This window comes from Dendrobates tinctorius, unplaced genomic scaffold, assembly GCF_039654945.1.
Source record: "Dendrobates tinctorius isolate UK_male_01 unplaced genomic scaffold, ASM3965494v1 ptg000155l, whole genome shotgun sequence".
Taxonomy (NCBI): Eukaryota; Metazoa; Chordata; class Amphibia; order Anura; family Dendrobatidae; genus Dendrobates; species Dendrobates tinctorius.
Window position 1 is genome coordinate 3,420,375 of NW_027361822.1, and position 13,701 is coordinate 3,434,075.

At 47.3% G+C, this 13,701-nt stretch overlaps 1 protein-coding gene across 1 annotated transcript in view; it reads left to right on the top strand.

Annotated features, from left to right (window-relative positions):
• The first annotated feature begins 2,591 nt into the window (after positions 1–2,591).
• Positions 2,592–13,701, top strand: part of LOC141050973 (uncharacterized) — a 72,990-nt gene continuing 61,880 nt past the window's right edge. Inside the window, exon 1 of the mRNA XM_073547737.1 lies at positions 2,592–2,643. The gene's annotated coding sequence lies outside the window, so the exon portion shown is untranslated. The remainder of the gene's footprint in view (positions 2,644–13,701) is intronic.

Sequence of the window (13,701 nt, forward strand, 5' to 3'; positions counted from 1 at the left end):
CTTTTCCCGCTGACAAAGGAGTACATGCCGGAGCCCCGAGGAGCACTTTAAAATTCACACTTGATGTTCCACCGGAAGTGACGTGCTGGAAGCTGATCGGAAATGAGGTAATTTCGGGAGGAGATTGTGACGGAACCATGGAGGCACTTCAGGGAATGCTTCAGATCCATCGCCATGTCCTCCTCCAACAGCGCGGACAGCGGGATTGCTTTGAACTCGGGGATGTTGGTCATGCAAGCGGATCATGATATGTCCTGCATCAGGAGGCTCAGGTGGGCACTACGATGTGAACCGGGCTGCTATAGTATCTTTATGGAATCTTTCTTTCTCTCTCTCTTCTTTCTTTTTTCCCCTCTTACTCTCTCTTTGTTTCTTTCTTTCTCTCTGCTCTTTCTTTCTCTTTCTCACTGTTCTTTCTTTCGCTCTGTTCTTTTTTTTCTTTCCCCTCTTTCTTTCGCTCTCTGTTTTTCTTTCTCTCTCTGTTCTTCCTTTCTCTTTGTTCTTTCTTTCTCTGTTCTCTTTCTTCCCCTCTTTCTTTCTCCCTCTGTTCTTTCTCTCTCTGTTCTTTCTTTCCCCTCTTTCTTTCTTTCTCTCACTGTATTTTCTTTCTCTCTTCCTCTGTTCTTTCTTTCCCCTCTTTTTTTTTCTCTCTCAGTTTTTTTATGTCCCCTCTTTCTTTCTCTCTGTTCTTTCTTTCTTTCCCTTCTTTCTTTCTTCCTTTCTTTCTCTCTTCTTTCTTTCCCCTTTTTCTTTATTTCTCTTTTTCTCTCTGTGTTCTTTCTTTCCTCTTTCTTTTTTTCTCTCTCTGTTCTTTTTTTCTGTCCCCTCTTTCTTTCTCTCTGTTCTTTCTTTCTATCTGCCTATTTCTTTCCCCTTTCTTTCTCTGTTCTTTCTTTCTCTTTATTCTTTCTTTTGCTCTGTTCTTTCTTTCTCTTTCTTTTCCCTCTTTCTTTCTCTCTCTAATCTTTCTTTCTCTCTCTGTTCTTCCTTTCTTTCTCTTTTCTTCCTTTCCCCTCTTTCTTTCTCGCTGTTTCTTCTTTCTCTCTCTGTTCTTTCTTACTCTGTTCTTTTTTCTGTCCCCACTTTCTTTCTCTCTGTTTTCTACCCCCTCTTTCTCTGTTCTCTCTTTCCCCTCTTTCTTTATTTGTTTCTTTCTTTCCCCTTTTTCTTTCTCTCTCGGTTCTTTCTTTCCCCTCTTTCTTTCTCTCTGTTTCTTTCTACCCCTCTTTCTTTCATCCGTTATCTCTTTCTATCTCTGTGCTTTCTTTCCCCTTTCTCTTTGTTCTTTCTTTTGCTCTGTTCGTTCTTTCCCCTCTTTCTCTCTCTAATCTTTCTTTCTTTTTATCTCTGTTCTTTTTTTCTATCTCTGTTCTTCCTTTATTTCTCTCTGTTCTTTTTTCTCTCTCTCTGTTCTCTTTCATTCCCCTTTTTTTCTCTGTTCTTTCTTTCTCTCTCTCTGTTCTTTCTCTATCTCTGTGATTTTTTTCTGTCCCCTTTCTGTCTCTGTTCTTTCTTTCTTGTTTCTTTCTCTCTGTTCATTCTTTCCTCTTTCTCTGTTCTCTTTCTTTCTTTGTTTCTTTCTCTCTCTGTTCTCTCTTTCTCCTCTTTCTTTCGCTCTCTGTTCTTTCTTTTCCCTCTTTCTTTCTTTGTTCTTTCTTTCGCTCTGTTCTTTCTCTTTCTTTCCCCTCTTTCTTTCTCTCTCTAATCTTTATTTCTCTGTTCTTTCTCTCTCTCTGTTCACTTTCATTTGCCTCTTTCTTTCTCTGTTTCTCTCTCTCTGTTCTTTTTCTGTCCCCTCTTTCTCTCTCCTTTCTTTCTTTATCTGTTTCTTTCTTTCTCTCTGTTCTTTCTTTGCCCTCTTTTTCTGTTCTTTCTTTCCCCTCTTTCTTTCTGTCTCTGTTTCTTTCTTTCTCTCTGTTCTTTACCCTCTTTCTCTGTTCTCTCTTACTTTCCCCTCTTTCTTTCTGTTCTTTCTCTGTTCTCTCTTTCTTTCTTCCTTTCTATCTGTTTTTTCTTTCCCCTCTTTTCCTCTCTGTTTTTTATTTCTCTCTCTGATTTCTTTTTTTTCTCTCTCTGTTCTTTCTTTTTCTCAGTACCAGTCAATGTGCCAACAGTACCAGCCACTGTGCCCATAATGCCAGCCACTGTGCCCTCAGTACCAGTCAGTGTGATCAGCAGTGCTAAATGGTTGTGGTTGGGCCATGGACATGGGTGTGACTAGTTGTGAAATATGTGTGGTTGGTGCGTGGCCTAAAATTTGTGCGCGCTGCAAACTTTGTCCCTCTTTCCCTTCTTATAAAGTTGGGAGGTATGGTAGTGTTGTTTATGTGATTATTGTTATGCTGTAATGTCTATTGTCTGTACAAGTCCCCTCTATAATGTAAAGTGCTGCAGAATATGTCGGCGCTATAGAAATAAAATTATTATTTTTAGTGAGGGGAGACACTACACCATATATATGGCTGTTCTGTTCCTACAGGACCTGTGATGAGGTCACAGCAGGGGAGGAGTCTGGAGTAATGTCACATGTTACACATCATTTCCTGCAAACCCTTAGAATGGCTCCTCCCCTCCTGTGACCTCATCCCAGGTCCTGTGCGCACAGAGCAGCCATATATGTGGTGTGCGGCTCTGCAGGAGGAGGTAGGTGCTGGAGATTCCCCATTACTGGGTTGCACAGGGGGCATTAACCCCCTCAGTGCTGCGGTCCCATTCCTGGAGACAGAACGTGTTCCCGTCTCTGTCGCTATATCAGGGTCTCTGTCTGTATTGGATTACATTGGGTCACTTCCCTCCTGACGGCGCTCGCTGCTCTGTTACTGTACAGTCTCCATTATGGCCATTGCCCGCTCCATATTGTCACTGTCAGGAGATATTAACCCCTTAACGACTGCTGATACGCTTTTCAACGGTGGCAGTTAAGGGTATTTAATCCTCAGCGCCTCTTTTTAGTGGCGCTGAGGTAAAGGTTATAGCGTCCCCCAGTGTTGGAAAATCTCCAGGGTCTCAGCCACCGGGGGGTAGCCAAAGAACATGATTCGGGTTTGCTTTTACCGTCCCCAGTGTTGCACCGAATAATGACGACCGCAAAAAAAAAGTTCAATTTACCATTTGTTTCTCTCTCCTCTGATATGATCTAGCACATCAGAAGAGAGAGAAATGGGGTCCCCCGAGCCCCCCGGTACCTCCTGTGTCCCTAGACCCTCCTGTCCCCCGGCAGTTGGCATCATCTTCTGGGAAGAAAATGGCGGGCGCATGAGCAGTGCGCCCACCGAGATCTGCTGGCCGGCACCTGTCAACAATAGATTTTTTCTATTGGTTCATTTTGATTACTGGGATGGCCCCTATCACATTGATCAAAATAAAGAAAATAATAAATCGAACCCCCCTTTATCACCCCCTTAGTTAGGTAAAAATAATAAAATAAAAAGATGCATTTATTTCCATTAGGGTTGGGGCTAATGTTAGGGTTATGGTTGGGATTATAGTTAGGGTTGGGGCTAGGGTCAAGGTTGGGGTTAGAGCTAGGGTTGGGCTAGGGTTAGGATTGGGCTAGGGTTTGAGCTAGGGTTGGGTTAGGGTTGGGGTTAGAGCTAGAGTTAGGTTGGGGCTAAGGTTAGAACTAGGGTTAGGGATGGGCTAGGGTTAGGGTTGAGGATAGGGTTAGAGCTATGGTTAGAGTTGGAGCTAGGGTTAGGGTTGATGCTAGGGTTGGGCTTAGGGTTGTGTTGGGGTTAGGGCTGTGGTGTTGGGGTTAGGGTAGTGTTGGTGTTAGGATTGTTATTAGGGTTTAGGGGTGTGTTTGAGTTAGGGCTGTGTTAGGGTTGGAGTTAGAATTGAGGGGTTTCAAATGTTTAGGTACATCAGTGGGTCTCCAAACGCGACATGGCGCTTGCCATTGATTCCAGACAATTTTGTGTTCAAGAAGTCAAATGGTGCTCCCTCTCTTCTGAGCCCTGTCATGCGCCCAAACAGTGACTTTCCCCCTCATACGGGGTATCAGCGTACTCAGGAGAAATTGCACAACAATTATTATTGGGGTATATAATGCAAATAAACAAAATTGTAAAGTTACATAACAGGGTGTGTCATTTTCTCCTGATACCCTTGTGAAAATAAAAAAGTTTGGTTCCAAAGTAAATTTTTTGTGAAAAAAGTAAAATGTTCATTTTTTCCTTCCACATTGCTTTAGTTCTCGTGAAGCACCTGAAGGATTAATAAGCTTCTTGAATGTGGTTTTACGCAGCTTAAGGGGTGCAGTTTTTATAATGGTGTTACTTTTGGGTACTTTCTGTTATATTGACCCCTCCCCCAAACTCACTTCAAATGTGAGGTGGTCCCTAAAAAAATGGTTTTGTAAATTTTGTTGGAAAAATGAGAAATCGCTGGTCAACTTTTAACCCATATCCTAACAAAAATTATGTTTCCAAAATTGCGCTGATTTAAAGTAGACATGTGGGAAATGTTATTGTAACGGGGTCTTCTGTGCTGTAATACCTCTTTACATTAACACGCCCCGTGTCTCTCAGGATGTCCACTCTGCTTTTTCTCACTTCTGGATGAAGGACGCTGGCTCGAAACACTTTGTAACATGGGAACATATAAAAGATCACTGCTTCTCCACGTATTTCCACACGCACATCAGCCATCACGTCTCGTACGATCTCTACTGCAGGATTTGGGCCATAGAACGCCAGTCTGCTCTTTACCTCCCTCTGGAATTCAGTCTCTTCCACGTTCACATTGGGGGGCGCTGCACTGTCGTGTTCCATGATGGCTGCTATCAAATCCGCTTTTGTTTTGTTGCTGGCGATTAACCCTCGAGCTTCCACCGGGTCTTTTAATGTATTCCTCTTTAACTTCTGGTAGTTGTTTTCAATTCAGTCCTTTACTCCTATAGACGGGGTATCATATCCCGCTGTCTGCCACCAGTGTAACGGGGTCTTCTGTGCTGTAATGCCGCTTCACATTAACACCCTGTGTTTCTCAGGAGGTCCACTCTGCTTTTCCTCACTTCTGGATGAAGGACGCTGGCTGGAAAGGCTTTGTAACATGGGAACATATAAAAGATCACTGCTTCTCCACGTATTTCCAGTGTGTCAACATTTTACTCATCGGTCTCAGAATATATATACATACATAGGGCAGGACAATCAATATGTGTTGGGCCAGTAGATAACAGGCTCCAATTAAGATGCCAGACGTACATTACAATAGCCGTGGTATTTACAAAGGTGGGGGGAGGTCAGAAGTGGGATATCTCGTTTACCTCTGCCCAGGGGGGCAGCCGGTCGATTGCTGCATTAAGGGCATACATCTCACATTACAACTATCATACATGCATCTCCTATTCGGGGTGCTGGGGGGTTCTGTAACATGGCTCCCCCTTTTCAGCAACGCGATCGGCATACACAGTCTGATCCTTAACGGATCGGCTTGGGGATGACCGAAGTTTATGGGGTTGGTACAAGTTCCGTTTGTCGACTTAGTCCATCGGCGTTACCATTTTGTTTGCCGGGTCTGTAGTGGATGGTGAAGTCTAGAGGTTGTAGGGCTAAACTCCACCGCAGTAATCTGGCGTTGTCTCCAGAGACCCGATTAAGCCACACTAGGGGATTATGGTCTGTTAGGACTGAAAACTGTCGTCCATACAAATATGGTTGTAACTTCTTGAGTACCCATACTACTGCCAGGCACTCCTTCTCGATGGCCGCATAGCTTACTTCGCGGGGCAGTAGTTTCCGACTCAGGTAAGCTACCGGGTGGTCTTGACCATCCGGCCCGACTTGGCTCAGTACTGCCACCAATCCAAACATAGAAGCGTCTGTGTGAACCAGGAAATGTTTAGTTGGATCGGGTGCGGCCAATACCGGGGTATTTGTGAGGGCATCCTTTAGCTGGCGGAAGTCTTCCTCACACTCGGGGGTCCAGGTTACCTGGCGGGGAAGTTTTTACGGGTCAGATTAGTGAGGGGCTTGGCTATGCTGCTGGAATTGGGCACACATTTCCTATAATACCCAGCTGTCCCTAGAAACTCCATGACCTGGGTTTTAGTGCGTGGGGTGGGCCATTTGGCTATGGCCTCAATCTTGGCTGGTTCTGGTCGCTGTTTCCCACTTCCCACCCAATGTCCTAAATACTGAACCTCTGCTTTGCCCACGTGACACTTGTTGGGGTTTAAGGTGATTCCGGCCTTGTGGATCCTGTCCAATACTGTCTCTAGGTGATTTAGATGCTCATCCCATGTCACGCTGTAGATGGCGATGTCATCCAGGTAGGCACAAGCATAGTCCTGGAGACCATCCAGAAGCCGGTCAGCAAGCCTCTGGATGGTCGCATTCTTCATCCCGAATGGCATAACTCGAAACTGGAATAAGCTGAACGGGGTGACAAATGCAGACTTGGAAATAGCATCAGGACTTAGGGGGATCAGCCAATAGCCTTTGCATAGATCGATGGTGGTCAAATACTTTGCCCCCGCCAGCCGGTCTAACAACTCATCCACATGCGGCATGGGATACACATCCATCACCGTTTTCTCATTTAGCTTTCGATAGTCTACACAAAACCGGGTAGTCCCATCCTTCTTGGGCACTAACACTACGGGAGATGCCCAGGGACTATCTGACTTCAATGACCCCTAAATGCAACATTTCTTGTATCTCTTGTCGCATCCCTTCTCGTACAGACTCAGGGACGCGGAAGGGGGGTTGTCTCAGAGGGGTCTGATCCTGGGTCTCAAGCTTGTGTTGTGCCAGGCGGGTGTATCCCGTTCTCTCTGAAAACATTCTCTGTCGCTGCCTCAACAACGCCTCCGCCTGCTGTCTCTCCCGGGGCCCTAAGTTTTCTCCCAAGTGTACCTGGTCCCATGTTTTAGACTGAGTCCTCTCCCCTAAGACATCAGGCAAGGGGAGTCCTGCTAAATCCTTTGCTTCGGGTGCACAGATGGCCACTACCTCTTCAGGACGCTCCCGGTAGGGCTTCAGCATATTCACGTGGAACATGCGGATAACCCTGGGGTCGTTACAATCGGTGACATTGTAGGCGGTGTCAGCTATTTTCCCCACTACCTGGTAGGGCCCCTGCCATGCAGCTTTGAACTTGTTCTGCCTAGTTGGTTCTAACACCAGGACCTTCTGTCCTATCTCAAAGGTGCGTTCTCTGGCCCTCCGATCGTACCATACGCGCTGGCGCCGTTGGGCCGCCTGCATGTTCCCACGTACAGCCTGAGTCAGCTCCTGTAGGCGGTCCCAGAATTCCAGCACATAGGGCACAATAGGTATCCCTTCTATGGTTCCCTCCCCTTCCCAGTGTTCTCGCAAGTCTAGGGGTCCCCTGACCCGCCTACCGTATAACAGTTCAAATGGGGAGAACCCCGTGGATTCTTGGGGCACCTCCTGATAGGCAAACAGGAGGTGTGGCAAGAATTTCTCCCTGTCCCTGTAGGTCCTGGTAAAAGTCCCAATGAGTTGTTTTAATGTTTCGTTAAAATGTTCACACAACCCATTGGTTTGCGTGTGGTACAGGGCGCTTCTAATGGACTTTACGCCGCACAGCTTCCACAGTTGGTTGGTCACCTCTGCTGTAAACTGGGTACCCTGGTCCGAGATAACCTCCCGGGGAAATCCAACCCGTGAGAGAACCTGGAGCAGGGCAGCCGCCACTGTCTCTGCCAGTATGTTAGGTAATGCAACTGCCTCTGGATAGCGTGTGGCATAATCTACCACTATCAATATATACTTTTTCCCTGACGGACTGGGTTTGGCTAACGGCCCTATCAGATCGACCGCTACTAGGCTAAATGGCTCCTTCATAATGGGGAGGGGGTGTAGTTTGACCTTGCAGTGATTTCCCCTTTGCCAATGCGCTAGCTACTGTCACAGGTCTGGCAGTACTGACGAACATCATAGGATACCCCCGGCCAAAAGAAGTTTTGTGTCAGACGATGCTTGGTGCGACTGACACCGAGGTGCCACTCCCTCTTCAGGGCGCTCCCGGTAGGGCTTCAGCATATTCACGTGGAACATGCGGATATCCCTGGGGTCGTTACAATCGGTGACATTGTAGGCGGTGTCAGCTATTTTCCCCACTACCTGGTAGGGCCCCTGCCATGCAGCTTTGAACTTGTTCTGCCTAGTTGGTTCTATCACCAGGACCTTCTGTCCTATCTCAAAGGTGCGTTCTCTGGCCCTCCGATCTTACCATACGCGCTGGCACCGTTGGGCCGCCTGCATGTTCCCACGTACAGCCTGAGTCAGCTCCTGTAGGCGGTCCCAGAATTCCAGCACATAGGGCACAATAGGTATCCCTTCTATGGTTCCCTCCCCTTCCCAGTGTTCTCGCAAGTCTAGGGGTCCCCTGACCCGCCTACCGTATAACAGTTCAAATGGGGAGAACCCCGTGGATTCTTGGGGCACCTCCTGATAGGCAAACAGGAGGTGTGGCAAGAATTTCTCCCTGTCCCTGTAGGTCCTGGTAAAAGTCCCAATGAGTTGTTTTAATGTTTCGTTAAAACGTTCACACAACCCATTGGTTTGCGGGTGGTACAGGGCGCTTCTAAAGGACTTTACGCCGCACAGCTTCCACAGTTGGTTGGTCACCTCTTCTGTAAACTGGGTACCCTGGTCCGAGATAAGTTTTGTGTCAGACGATGCCTGGTGCGACTGACGCCGAGGTGCCCGGATAAGGATATGTCATGAGAGATTCGCAGTATCTCCTGCCTATACTTCTTGGGAACTACCAGCTGTCGTTTTATAGTGGTGCTCGTCCCTGTGTGGTGCAGCTCTGTAACCCGGTAGAGGAGTCCCTGATGCCATACAAACTGTTCCCCTTCCAGTACTCCTCTCCCCTCCTGTGCCTTCCCACGATACCCCTGTAATGAGGGATCCTCAAGTACCTCCCTTTTAAACTCAGCTGGGGTGGCCCAAGAAATGTGTCTGGCTATGGGAATACGTGTAGGGCTGAGGTGTCTTACCTGGGCCTCCTCTGAGAGTGATTCCGCCTCCGCAGCTCGAGCTTGTCTCCGGGTGGTCACAGGATAGGTCTCAGCCAGAGGGGCGACCGAGAATGCAGACAACATGAGCCCCAAGTCATTTCCCAGCAAGACGTCTGCAGGCAAATCCTCCATCAGGCCGACCTCAACAAGGCCATCCCCGACTCCCCAGTTCAGGTGAATCCTGGCAGTGGGCAGTCGATGTATGGCTCCCCCCTGCTACACGGACGGCCACTGTCCGGTCCATCTTCTCTTGGTCCCGGACGAGATGAGGCTTCACAAGGGTCATGTCATGATCTCAGTGCGGGTTTGACTTGCACACGTGGGGTTAATGTTTGGAACCAGTGCTGATGACTGGCATTTCTGGGGTTAAAGGTTGTGATCCTGATGCAGGCTTACCTGCACACCTGGGGCTATGATTGTGGCCTCTCCCTGGTTCTGGGGGAGGCTTCTTATAGCCTCAGGACGCTCCCATCCCTGTCAGTTATACTCTTGCCCTTGGCATTGTGTGGTGACCCCTGAGTGTGTTAGTGCTGTGTTCTGGTTGCTTGATTCTCTGTGTATGACTCGGTCTGTTCCCTGGATATCGCTTTGGATTCTGCCTGGTACCTCCTATGTCTGTTTGGTTTTGATCTCTGCTTGGCCCTGATTATCCGCTCTGTCTCATCCCTGGTACTGTACTGTGATCCTGTGTATGACCTTTGGCTTTGTCTGACCTCCCGTCTGTTTGTCCCTCCTGTACTCCGTTTGCCCGTACTGTTGTGACCTCCGTTTTGCCTGACTCTGAGTTGTACTGTCATATCTGAAAGCAGGACGCTAAGCCACACCCCCTTGCAGTCACATGACCATAGGTCCCGTGCAAGCTTGTTCATTGTCAGTGTCCGCAGGTCCCGTGCCTCCTTACTTTCCAGCGCTGACTGGACCCTGACACTATTAGCTTGTAGCACGCATTGTCACCTCTGCTGCCCTGCTCCCCAGGTAACTCTTAGCACTGCTTCTGTACTCAGGACACGCGCACTGGCTCTATGAGCAAGTGTAGTGCGGTGTCTCTGACACGTCAAAGTTGCTCCGGAATTTCTTAGTCCCTGCATACATTTCCCATTAACCCACACCGCCTGTCGATGCTGTTGTCGATTATCTGCCCGGGCTGCCTGCATGGGGTCTAATTAATGCAGCACTTCCTCCATCTCTTTCATCCCCGGATTAGTCATAGCCCCCATTGCCGGGTCAGCTTCGCCCTGGTAGTGTACAGCAGCCCGGTTGACGGTAGCCGTTCCCGCTTTTGGCCACTGGGTACGCTGAGTCTGGTTGGGACATTGTCTTTGCAGGTGGCCCAGTTGATGGCAGGTGTGGCATCGCACCCCAGGGGGACTCTGGTGAGCAGGGGTATCAGCTGGTCCCCCGACAATCTTCTGTGGTTTAGGGGCCTCCAGACCCATGGGAGGGCCCCTAGTGACAGTCTTTGATCCTGACAACTGAGACCTCCTGGCATCATGATGTTCATTGGCCAGACAAGCGGCCTCCTCAAGAGTCATTGGCCATCTGTTCCGAAGCCATTCTTGTGTCTCGGGGTTTAGTCCAGTAAAGAATCGATCTAACAAGAAGAGCTGGAGGACGTCCTCCTTAGTGGTTGCTTGGCTCCCTTGTACCCACTGTAGCAGTGACTGCCGTAGTTTACAGGCCCATTCAGCGTGGGTATCTGTTACCTGTTTTATAAGTCCGTGGAACTTTTGGCGGTATGCCTCTGGTGTCAGCGCATACTGGGCCAAGATCACTTCTTTGACCCGCTCATAGTCCATACAGTTCTCATCAGGTACCATGCGATAGGTGTCTGCTGCCCAGCCTGTCAGCTTGCTGGCCAGAACCTGAACCCAATACTCCGGCTTCACTTGATGAAGGGCACACTGCCGCTCAAAGTCCTGCAGAAAGCCATCAATGTCTTCCTCTGCCTCCCCCAACTGTCAGAAGGCATTATACTGGATTTTTTTTTGGCTTACTGCTGACAGTACCTGGGCGGAGGCCAGAGCTCCCCCTGCTCGCTGACTCTCTGCTCTGCCACCTCCATCTTGGCTAGCTCTATCTTGGCTAGCTCTATTTTGGTCCGCTTTGCCATCTCCATCTTGGCTAGCTCTATCCTGGTCCGCTCTGCCATTTTTTCCTTCAGATCAGTACGCACATCAGCCATCACGTCTCGTACGATCTCTACTGCAGGATTTGGGCCATAGAACGCCAGTCTGCTCTTTACCTCCCTCTGGAATTCAGTCTCTTCCACGTTCACATTGGGGGGCGCTGCACTGTCGTGTTCCATGATGGCTGCTATCAAATCCGCTTTTGTTTTGTTGCTGGCGATTAACCCTCGAGCTTCCACCGGGTCTTTTAATGTATTCCTCTTTAACTTCTGGTAGTTGTTTTCAATTCAGTCCTTTACTCCTATAGACGGGGTATCATATCCCGCTGTCTGCCACCAGTGTAACGGGGTCTTCTGTGCTGTAATACCGCTTCACATTAACACCCTGTGTTTCTCAGGAGGTCCACTCTGCTTTTCCTCACTTCTGGATGAAGGACGCTGGCTGGAAAGGCTTTGTAACATGGGAACATATAAAAGATCACTGCTTCTCCACGTATTCCCAGTGTGTCAACATTTTACTCATCGGTCTCAGAATATATATACATACAGAGGGCAGGACAATCAATATGTGTTGGGTCAGTAGATAACAGGCTCCAATTAAGATGCCAGATGTACATTACAATAGCCGTGGTATTTACAAAGGTGGGGGGAGGTCAGAAGTGGGATATCTCATTTACCTCTGCCCAGGGGGGCAGCCGGTTGATTGCTGCATTAAGGGCATACATCTCACATTACAACTATCATACATGCATCTCCTATTCGGGGTGCTGGGGGCTTCTGTAACAGTTATTTATTAACTATTTTATGCGATATGACTCTGATTTAAGGGCACAAAAATTACAAGTTTGAAAATTGCACAATTTTCAAAATGTTTGCCAAATTTCCATTTTTTTCATAAATAAACGCAAGTCATATAGAAGAAATTTTACCACTAACATGAAGTGGAATATGTCACAAAAAAACAGTCACAGAATCAGTGGGATCTGTTGAAATGTTCCAGAGCTATAACCGCATAAAGTGACCCTGGAAAGAATTGTAAAAATTGGCTTGGTCACCAAGGGGGTTAATGTTCTATCGTTATCTGTTACTGACTAGAGATAAGAGAACCCTACAAGATTCGGTTCGGATTTAGCGAATGTATTTGAATCTCACTAGAATTCTATGGAAGGCAAAACCAAACGTATAGACAACTCCTTAGGGGGGGGGGCAAGAAGCTTCCCAAAAAGCTAAAATTAGAGGCAGACACCATGAAAAGTGCGATAAACTGACCCATAGTAGAACCTGTTATAATGGCACACAAGCAGTCAGCCATGGGCCTTGCATGAGTTATCAGGATGTGACTCAGCATTTACAGCTTGGAACTGAAGTTTCAATGAGGACCTAGTTGTTAAGGGTGCTGTGTAAGCCTTCTTAGCTGGGAGACTTGATACTTCATGGAACACCTCAATTTTTTTTTTATTCCAGCCATACTTGGATGGCACAAACAACAGTTTCATACAGTACTATTGATAGAAAAATGTAAGGAAAGTAACACATGTAGTTGACTGAAAGTAAGTGCAGGACTATCTGTCTGGGAGCCCTACTGCAACAGGCAACCCACCAGATGGAGATCCAACTTGGAGTCTCCACATTTCAAAAAATAATTGTCACTGTTCTGTCCTCACTAAATGAAGCAGAATTCATGTAGCTATACAGGCAGCTAATCCGCTATAACGGGGTCCAATAAGGAGACTGTAGGTTAAGTCTGTGCTTTTATTGAACTTGATATATTGGAGCGGTGGAACTAAAAACAATACAATATACATACAATCAGTACAGGGGCAGTAGAATACATATTATACATAGTACACTGTGAATAAATGTTTGTACACTAGTAGCTAACAAGGGCGCAGGACTGATCAAACCAGGCTAAATAAGACAGAAATTAGCTACAGAAAGCATGGGTACATAGCGGCGATGCAATCACAAGGGGAGATGAAAAGATGAGATGCTTCCTGAATGCGAGCTGAAGGTAAATGGAGGAACTGGAGGGAAACTACCATAATGCTTTGCAAAAGCTACCATAATGCACTGTAAAAGGAGGGAAAGACTCAGGCATCAAAGTGAAAGTAAAACAATCAGAAGACTGCGAATATAACACTGGTCACTAGAGGGAGCCAAAACACTGAAAACAAATACAGTCTATGTAAATTACAGCAAATATTAACAAACAAATCAGAGATTATAAATTGAATGTCGGAGACAGAACACTCCCTGGCTGCAGGGTAGACAAATACTGTTTGCGCCACCTGTCCCAGAATGTGTTTGCAAGACTTTGTACCTGTCTTGGCGCTTGTAGAGGTCCTTAGCATCCAATACTCCTGGAGGGGCACTGGACAGTCCCATTTTCTGGGTGAGAAGGGTAGCTGGAGTCAATAACAAGGGTTCCTCGGGGTTGTTAGGGACTGGAACCAATGGTCTTGCGTTGATTATAACTGCGACTTCTGCCATGAAGGTGATTAGGCTTTCGCGTGTAAGCCTCACTGCTCCTTCTTGAAGAAGAGTGGAGTCAAGAATTCTCAATATGCTGTTCGCTGGTATT